This window comes from Trachypithecus francoisi, unplaced genomic scaffold (genome assembly GCF_009764315.1).
Source record: "Trachypithecus francoisi isolate TF-2019V2 unplaced genomic scaffold, Tfra_2.0 Lachesis_group16, whole genome shotgun sequence".
In the NCBI taxonomy this organism is placed as follows: domain Eukaryota; kingdom Metazoa; phylum Chordata; class Mammalia; order Primates; family Cercopithecidae; genus Trachypithecus; species Trachypithecus francoisi.
Window position 1 is genome coordinate 71,077,532 of NW_022681461.1, and position 10,446 is coordinate 71,087,977.

Genomic DNA, 10,446 nt, shown 5'->3' on the forward strand with positions numbered 1-10,446 from the left:
AGGTTCACGCTTGTATTGAAAGACAACATGATCACAGATAATGAAAACAATGAACAAATGAAAACGCTTTTACCATAAAGCAGTACACTTTCAAAATGAGATACACATAGTTAAAAATTTCATTACCCTGTCTATCTAACCTTTAAATATGAGGACTTTCAGAATTAGGCTTCAACATTTGTAATTAGTAAATGAAAACTATGCAGCATTTCTATGTTACTGGGAACTGTATTTTACAAAATGTATATAAAGTCTATAGCAAGTTGATTTTTAAAAAGTAAAGTTAATAAGAAACAGTACACTGAAGGCACTCTATCCATTAAGCGCATTCTCTTCCAATTTTAAATGTGATGAACAGAACAGAAATTGTAACTATGCCATAGTTGCAATGCCAAAAAAAAAAAAACAAGATCAATTATCACACATGCAAGTAATTCTGCCACAAAGCTAACATTCTTCATTTGTCAGTTGTTCCAATAAAATGACATCTTAAAACACCAGAGCTGTTGACGGTGTAGCTTACCTTCAGTGTACTGAATGCTGTACATAACATGCATTTTTTTTTCTTAGTTTTATTTTACTTGAAGTCTGGGATATATGTGCAGAACGTGCGGGTTTGTTACATAGGTATACATGTGCCATGGTGGTTTGCTGCACCTATCAACCCATCATCTAGGTTTTGAGCCCCACATGCATTAGGTATTTGTCCCAATGCTCTCCCTCCCCTTGTCCCCACACCCCAACAGGCCCCGGTGTGTGATGTTCCCCTCCCTGTGTCCATGTGTTCTCATTGTTCAACTCCCGCTTATGAGTGAGAACATGCGGTGTTTGGTTTTCTGTTCCTGTGTTATTTTGCTGAGAATGATGGCTTCCAGCTTCATCCATGTCCCTGTAAAGGACAAGAACTCATTCTTTCTTATGGCTGCATAGTATTCTGTGGTATATATGTGCCACATTTTCTTTAAGAAGACCATCTCTGCAGGCAGGCTCAAGGAGGAACAGGCCCCTTTCGGCACTGAATACAACAATGGCATGCTGCACCTAGGAAAACATGAATATAAACAGCATTTATGCTGGCCATTTTATCTGAAGACCAAAATGAAGCCAAGTCTGCTAAAAACAAATCAACCACCCAATATTACTACTCGTTTTATAACAGATGCTTTTGTCTTTAATGTGAACTCCAACCATATACATTAGCACTGTAATTTTCTTCAGTCTTGGCAATTTAAAACAATTCTGTGGTGAAATTTCACATAAGACACAAAACAGATTAACTAACATTTCTAAAAGAAGTTCAAATATATCATGCTTCCTCAAATCTGCTGGAGAAATATTTGTAAGTTTATATTCATTAATAAAGTGCTGTGAAATTTCTTCAGTCCCTGTATTTACTCAAACCCTTGGAGTTTCTTCATCTTGCTTAAATTTTGTCCTGGATGAAGGCACGCTGTAGGGCCTGGTTGATGCTAATTGATTTAGCTAGGCCCAACATTAGAATCTGGTCCAACAAGTCCTTTAGCTGGTATACTTTTTTACATCAGTCTTCAGGAAGTGTCTGGCACCCAATCAAGTCAGCCAGTAGGTCCTTAGTTGGATTAATGGTGTTCATAACAATAACTTTCTCCCTGTCTTGTTACTTTATCAACTTCTATGTACATGAAGTTGAGATTTTGATCAAAATGCTGATCTTTGAATGCACCTTTTGAATCATCTTATTTGGTATCTTTCCTTTGAGATTCATCACAAGCTTCAATATCTGGTTATTAGTTTTGCCAGGAAATAAAATTTTTCCAGTATAGAGTCTGTATAAGGTGCAACCTACTGACCACATATGTATCCCATAGTCACAGCTTTTACCTATAATGATTTCAACAGCACGATAAAATCTACTGACAAGATAAGGTATAACGTCATTATCCGCACCATGTGAAGCCAACCCCAGATCACAAACTTTAAAATAGTTTTTGATGATTAACCAGGATATTGTCTGGCTTGTTGTCTACATGTAGGATATCGCATATTTTAAGGAATTTCAATGCCAGGAAAAACTGCTGACTATGGGATCTTACAGCTTTAATATGAAAACCAGTATCTTTATCATATTTTTTAACATCTCTTGTAAGTTCATACTGAGAGGCTCGAATATGAGACAGAGATGTTGTTTGTGATAGAAGCACCTGAAGAGTCGCAGACAATGAAGTTTGTCATCAGGATCGGCATCAAATTCTTTCAAGAACTCTAGTTCTTTTAAACCAGTATTTTGCATGAGCTCATTGTTTCTGATGACCTTGACAGCCACTTTTTGGCTGGCTCTTGCATTATCTCTGGCTCATAAAACATTACTGAATATACCTTGCCCAGTGTAGCCATATGCATTGTAACATTTATCTAGGACTTCACCTATGTTAACATGATAATAACCCTCTGAACCAGTCCAGTTATCTCTGAGGTTGGGATTCTCTTTGAATCTTATCCATTGCCAGCAGCCCAGAGACAAGCACTATCAAAATCGTCAGCAAACCATATCATCAGATTCTGTAAAACATATCAAATACCAACGACTTCTTCTGAGATGAACCATTATTCTGTTCAACTGTCATTAGATTATGCTTGGCTTTCACTGAGGCCTCAAATGTATCAACACTTTCCCATTCATACTCTTTAACATCAGCAGCTACTCACTCCAGAAGGAGAGGTGATCACGTTTTCGTACTGCTCTGGGGGATGCTTGGTTCAGATGACACGGACATATTGCTATCTTCAGCAAGATATTTATATGTCTGAACAATTGCCTGCCTTTGGATTCTTCTCTGTTCTATTAGGGCTTCTTCATCTTCTTCCTCCACATCAAAATCTTCAAGGTTATCATCAGACAAAGATTTCTGCTCAACTTTCATTTCTTCAGAAACACTTCCTTTAAATTTATCTTCCTTTACTTTGCTTCTGCTCCTTCATCTACGACCACCCCATGACTGAGATCACCTTTTCAAGCATGATCTGCTCCTCCAACCTCTATCCCTTTTCCAAGGAGACCTGCATCTTCTTCTTGGAGACCCGACTTTTTGTGCTATGTCTGAGTGGGGAATGAGACCTCCTTTTAATGGGAGATCTACTTCTTCTTCGAGTTGGAGACCACCTATTGATGAGGCTGGCATCTTTTGATCTTTCATGTCTATTGAGGATATCATCTCGAGGTCGTGTTCTTGAAGAAGAAAGTTGTCCTGTCTCTGGTTCTCTTCATTTTCCTTCTAAGGATCGGCTCAGCTGTTCTACCAGGAGACAGTGTTCAAGAGGGAGATTTGCTCTGCTTCGATCTTCTATCATTTAAAAGTGGAGACCTACTTCTTGATTTATCACGTAGTTTTGGAGACAAACTTCTTTTAGGACTATAACTAGGTCTTCTACTGGGTGACCTATTTTCTTTCTCAGATGAAGTATCTTTTTTTAATTGGGTTCTTTTCTTTATCAGCTTTAGACTGTTTTGATTTTCTCTTTCTGGACTGTGACCTTCTGTCTTTGGATTTACCTCTTAAATCAACTGGGGATCTTGATTTTTTACCTTGATAGTGACTTCTACTTTCATTTATAATTGGGGATTTGTCTTGTTTTTTTATTTACTCTTATCTTCAGTTTTAACCTTATCATCAGCAGGAGATCTGGCCTTACCAATTTTCTCTTAAGATCACCTTCTAAGGGTAGGGGATTTTAATTCTCTTGCTTGATCTTGAGACTTACTTCTTTTGATGGGCTTTTAGATTTTTTCCTCTCCTTTGACTTGCTCCTAGTTGTTTTCTGTTTAACGATTTCAATACCCCCCTTACTTTTCTTCTTATCAGACCTACATCTACGCCGGTCTTTGGATCTGCTTTTACTTCGTTTTTTGTAGTATTTTTATTGTCCACTGTTCAAGTTTCCCCTTTGTACTTGAAGATCTAGTACTAGATCTATTTCCATTTCTTGCCTTTCATGAATCTCCCCCTCTTCTTCAGAGCCAGACTCATAATCTTGTAAAATGAACCCCATACCAGATTGGACCTTTCCTTCCATTAACTCATTATCAAGTTCAGCCTTAATTAAGGCTCTCTGTTTTTCCAAGTCTCCTAGCAAAGCTAAATCATCAAGTTTAGTTCTTTTTGCTGGAGACATACCCTCTTTATCAGAAGCATCCGTAACATCTTTTCTTTTGTGTTTCTTGCGTTTATGCTTATGTTTATGTTTTTTGTCCTAGTCTTCTGAGGAATGTTTATGTTTCTTACGTTTACTTCTGTGTTTATACTTTTTTTTACTTATTTTGTTCCTATTTTGAGATTGGTCTTCTGATACTTCTCCATTTTCTTCATGTATACTCTTTTCAGAATTATCAGCATCTTCCATCTCCCTCTGTTCCCGCAGCGTCTGGGTCTCCGCCGCGGCCATCTTGAACTTCCTGACTCTGCCGCCACTGTGGTGGTGGCGGCTTCCTGGACCGTGAAAGGCAGTGGAAATGGAAGAAGGAAAAGAGCTGCCGCACATGTGCCTATTGTTCCCTTTTTAGTGTTCATGTGTACTCAATGTTTAGCTCCCACTTATGAATGAGAACAGGCAGTATTTGGTTTTCTGTTCTGCATTAATTCACTTAGGATCATAGCTTCCAGCTGCATCCATGTTGCTGCAAAGACCATGATTTTGTTTTTTATGGCTTCATAGTATTCCATGGTGTATATGTACTACATTTTGTTTATCCAATCTAGGTTGAGTCCATGTCTTTGCTATTGTGAATAGTATTGCAATAAATATATGGGTGCACATGTCTTTTTTGGTAGAATGATTTATTTTCCTTTGGGTATATACCCAGTAATAGGATTGCTGGGTCAAATGGTAGTTCTTAGTTCTTTGAGAAATCTCCAAACTGCTTTCCACAGTAGCTGAATTAATTTACATTCCCACCAGCAGGGTATAATTGTTCCCTTTTCTCCTCAACCTTGCTAACATTGTTGTTTCTTGACCTTTTAATACTTGTCATTCTGACTAGTGTGAGATGGTATCTCATTGTGGTTTTGATTTGCATTTCTCTAATGATCAATGTTGTTGAGCATTTTTTCATATACTTGTTGCCACATGTATGTCTTCTTTTGAGAAGTGTCTGTTCACGTCCTTTGCCCATTTTTTAAAGAGGTTGCTTGTTCTTCACTTGTTGATTTAAGTTCCTTATAGACTCTGGATATTAGGCTTTGTCAAATGCATACTTTGCGAATGTTTTCTCCCATTTTGTAGGTTGACTGTTTATTCTGTTGATAGTTTCTTTTGCTGTGCAGAAGCTCTTTAGTTTAATTTGACCTCACTTGTCTGTATTTGCTTTTGTTGCAGCTGCCTTTGGAGACTTCATCATGAAATCTTTGTCAAGGCCTATGTCCAGAATGGTATTTTTAGGTTTTCTTTTACGGTCTTTATAATTTTAGTTCTTATATTTAAGTCTCTAATCTATTTCGAGTTGATTTTTATGTATGTGGTAAAAGGAAGGGGCTTGGTTTCAATCTTCTGCATATGGCTAGCCAGTTATCACAGCACCATTTAATCAATAGAGAGTCCTTTCCCATTGCTTGTTATTGTCGGCTTTCCCAAAGATCAGGTGGTTGTAGATGTGTGGCTTTATTTCTGGGTTCTCTAACCTGTTTTATTCGTCAATGTGTCTGTTTTTGTACCAGTTCTATGCTGTTTTGCTTACTGTAACCTTGTAGTATAAAGTCGGGTAGTGTGATGCCTCCAGCTTTGTTTTTTTACTTATGATTGCTTTGACTATTCAGGCTTTTTTTTATTTCATATACATCTTAGAATTGTTTTTTCTAATTCTGTGAAAAATGATTTGGTAGTTTGATACAAATAGCATTGAATCTGTACATTGCTTTAGGATGTATGGTTTTTTTTTTTTGTTTTTTGTTTTTTGTTTTTGTGAGACATAGTCTTGCTCTACCACCAGGCTGGAGTGCAGGGGCACAACCTCGGCTCACTGAAACCTCCGCCTCCTGAGTTCAAGAGATTCTCCTGTCTCAGCCTCTCAAGGAGCTGGGATTACAGGTGTGTGCCACCACCCCCAGCTAATTTTTTGTATTTTTAGTAGAGAGGGGGTTTCACCATGTTAGCCAGGATGGTCTCAATTTCCTGATCTCGTGATCCACCCGCCTCGGTCTCCCAAAGTGCTGGGATTACAGACATGTGCCACCCTGCCCAGCTGGCCATTTTAACAATATTGATTCTTCCTATCTATGAGCACGAACCGTTTCTTCATTTGTTTGTGTCATCTCTGATTTCTTTCAGTGGTGTTATGTCATTCTTGTAGGATATTTCACCTCCTTCTTTTAGCTGTATTCCCAGGTATTATTCTTTTGTGGCTATTGTGAATGGGATTGCATTTTTTATTTGACTCTCAAGTTGGACATTATTTGTGTATAGAAATGCTACTGATTTTTGTGCATTGATTTTGTATCCTGAAACTTCAGTGAAGTTGTTTATCCATTCCAGGAGCCTTTGGACAGAGGCTATAGGGTTTTATAGGTATAATAGCATCTGTGAAGAGAAATAGTTTAACTTCCTCTCTTCCTATTTGGATGCCTTTTCTTTCTTTCTCTTGCCTGATTTCTCTGGCTGGGACTTCTAGTACTATGTAAATAGGAATGGTGAAAGTGGGCATCCTTGTCTTGTTCTAGTTCTCAAGGAGAATGCTTCCAGTTATTGCGCATTCAGTAGGATGTTGGCTGTGGGTTTGTCATAGATGGCTTTTATTCTTTTGAGGTATGTTTCTTCCATTTTTAGTTTTTTGAGGAATTTTAGTATGAAGAGATGTTGAATTTTATCAAAAGCCTTGTTGTTTTTAGCCTTGTTTATATAATGAATCACATTTAGTGATTTGCATATGTTAAACCAAACTTGCATCCCAGGAATAAAGCCTACTTGTTTGTGGCTAATTAGCTGTTTGATGTGCTTCTAGATTTGGTTTGCTAGTATTTTGTTGAGGATTGCTGCATCTATGATCATCAGAAATACTGGCCTTAGGTTTTCTTTTTTTATCTTGTCTCTGCCAGGTTTTGGTATCAGAATGATGCTGGTCTCAGAGAATGAGTTATGGAGGAGTCCCTCTACTTCAACTTTTTTGGAATGATTTCAGTAGGGTTCATACCAGTTCTTCTTCATACATCTAGTAGTATTTGGCTGTGAATCCATCTAGTCCAAGGCTTTTTCTGGCTGATAGGATTTTTTTTTTAATTACTTATTCCATTTCAGAACTCATTACTGGTCTGTTCAGGATTTCAATTTCCTCCTGGTTCTATCTCAGGAGGTTGTATGTTTCCAGGAATTTACCCATTCATTTTTCTTTATTTTTGTCTGCCTGCATTGATTCAAAAGAACAGTCTTTGAGCTCTGAGATTATTTCCCCAGCTTGCTCTATTCTGTTATTAATGCTTCCAATTGCATTATGAAATTACTGTAATGAATTTTTAATTTTCTGAAATTCAGTTTGGTTCTTTCTTCAAGTGGCTATGTCATGTTTCAACCGTTGGACTGTTTTACTTGGATTCAGTTTCAACCTTCTCTTCTATCTCATTGAGCTTCCTTGTTATCCGGATTCTGAATTATATGTCTGTTATTTAGCCATTCCACTCTGGTTAAGAACCATTGCTGGGGAGCCAGTGCAGTCATCTGGACGTACGAAGACACTGGCTTTTAGACTTGCCATAATTCTTGCACTAGTTCTTTCATCTATATGGGCTGATGTTCCTTTAATCTTTGAAGTTGTTGTCCTTTGAATGGGTCTTTTTGCTTGTATATTCTTTGATGTCCTCAAGGGTTTTATTGTGGCATAAGTTGGGTCTAATCAATTGGCTTCATTTCTGGATGCTTTCAGGAGGCCAAGGCTCTGCTCAACACTCCTGAGCTTCATGCTCTCATCCTGAGGAGCTGGCATCAAGCCTACAGCTTTGCTCTCTGGCCCCTCTAGGTCAAGTACCTGTTGTATTGGAGAAGCTGAGGTGTTCCCAGTGTGCTAGCAACAACATTCAGATGGGGGCTGCCAACAAAAGTGCTGTGACAGGATGGTGGTGGGTACACAAGAGAGTACACTGTGACAGGGGAGCCATGGATGACAGGGGAGCCATGGGCAGCACGGCAGCAGGGAGCTGCCAGCAAGTGCACACCAACAGGGCAGCAGGAGGCCATGAGTGAGTGCCCACCAACAAGGCAGCAGGGGGACTACATATGTGTGCATGCTGGCTGGGCAGCAGTGGGGCTGTGGCAACATGGCTGGGAAGAGTCTACAGGTTGGTGTGTACTAGTGGGAGTCTCTGCAAAAGTACTCCAGTGGGAAGGAGGGGGCTGCCAGTGAAAGAGATTGATGGTGGCTGCTGGCAAGCATTTCGGTGGGGCAGCTAAGGTTGTGCTGCAAGTGGGTGTGGCCAGGCAGGGACCCTAGGAGAGGCTGGCAAATGGGACATTCATTTGAGACTGGCCCCATCCCACAGGAATGATAGCCCTGCTGTCTCCAGATCCAGCAGCTAACAAAGGCTAAAGTCCCCTAGAGGAATATGGGTGCTCATGGGATGGGTGACCATGGCTTGGGATGGGTGCTCATGGCTGTGTGCTCCACTGCAGCCTTTCCCATGCCAAACCCTCTGGGCTCCACACAGACAGGAGTTCTGTCTCTGCTAACTCTCTGGACAGTTCTCCCTGCCAACTCAAATGTCTGTAAGAGTTGTGGGTCTCTTGTAGATAAGATCCCAAGGTCTGTGGCAAGAGTGGGACTCTTCATGCCTATTTCATTCACCCTTCCCCTAGGAGCCCCTCAGGGCCAAGAACAGTTCCAGTGGTCAGCAACCCTGTGCAGGTTTCCCAGCTTCCTCCCCTTTTAGCCCCAGGGCTTGCATCTTCCCTGTATCCACTCTCAATTCCTTCTTTTCAAAGATCTGTTTGGAGTATGCCAGTCTGCTTGATGTTCTGGTTGCTCTTGGTGGGAGAAGCTCTTCCTGGCTGTGTCTAGTTGGCCATCTTGGCTCTTCTCCCTGAAATATGCTTTCAACGCTAATGGTTCATATTTGATATAATCTTTACCTTGAAACGAAGATGTTTCCTTTTTTGTTTGCATTGGGAAATTGTATTTACTGCCTGTTGTGGTTTGAATGGGCTCTCCAGAGTTCATGTGTGGGAAACTTTATTCCTAAACCAACCGTGTTAAGAGGCGGGACCTTTAAGAGGTGAGTAGGTCATGAGAACTCTGCCTCATTAATGGATTAGGGCTGTTATCATGGGAGTGATTTCCTATAAAAAGATGTTTTCAGCCCCCTTCCCTCTCTCTTATCATCCATCACATGATGCTACAAGAAGGCCCTTACCAGATGCCAGCACCTTGATCTTAGACTTTCCACCCTCAAGAAATATGAGGAAATAAATTTCTTTCCTTGAAAAATTACTCAGTTTTGAGTATTCTACACAGAATAATAGCACAAAACAGACTAAGAACTCGCCTTATATTTGTTACGAGAAATTAAACTTATTTATCATGCTTATAATAGTTAACCCATTGACTTAAAATCTCATACATCTTCATGCATTTAATCCAAGTAACAACTGAAATGGTACAAGGTCCCTTGGGATTAGGAGAATATATTTGTAAGTTTATATCCCATTATATAGTTTATACAATTAAAAATAGAGTTTTATATAAGATTCATTTTAAAATCCAATGCAAGTGAAAATCAACAATGATAAGTCATGTTAATAGCATGTACCCTTGATAAGATATACTAAAAACGAACCTCTGTGGTCTTCGCCCCCCAAACGCCTAACTCCAGTCTAATAATGAGAAAAACATCAAACTCCAATTTAGGGAATTTTACAAATTACCTGAACAGTATGCCTCAAAATTGCCAAAGTCATTGGGGGAAAAAAAAAAGTGTCTGAGAGACAGTAATAGCCAAGAGGAGCCTACGGGACATGACAACTAAATGTAATATGATATCCTGGATGAGATCTTAGAACAGAAAAAGGATATTAGGTTAAAACTATGGAAATCTGAATGTAATTTAGATCTTCCCCACAATCCTAGTTGAATCAGCCTAGTTCAACCAATAGTCAGCCTACTCCTAGACATGTGATAAAGTTTATCCAAGATAAACATAGCTACATAACTGACTCATAGCTGTCCACAAACACATGAGCGAGCCCAGCCAAGACCAAGTCTAGTCCAGATCATCTGAATCCCACTGAATCCTAAGTTAAATAAATATTTTGTGGTTGTTACACAGTATTTTTGCGGCAATCTACAGTGGATTGCCCAACTAGAACACGATTATTGGTACATCCTAACAGGAAAAAGATATTTTGGTGAAAAAGAAAAAGGGGGAAAATTCCAGGAGATATGGAGGTTTATGTACTCCAAAAATCTAGTATACTCACTAACTCTAGTATAGTGATTAA

General features: G+C 39.3%; 1 pseudogene across 1 annotated transcript; it reads right to left on the reverse strand.

The window, feature by feature from the left end:
* Window positions 1–1,423: 1,423 nt before the first annotated feature.
* Window positions 1,424–4,514, reverse strand: LOC117099381 (annotated as a pseudogene). The gene has a single exon (XR_004443792.1). The product of XR_004443792.1 is annotated as a serine/threonine-protein kinase PRP4 homolog (transcript).
* Between the last annotated feature and the right edge of the window lie 5,932 nt (window positions 4,515–10,446).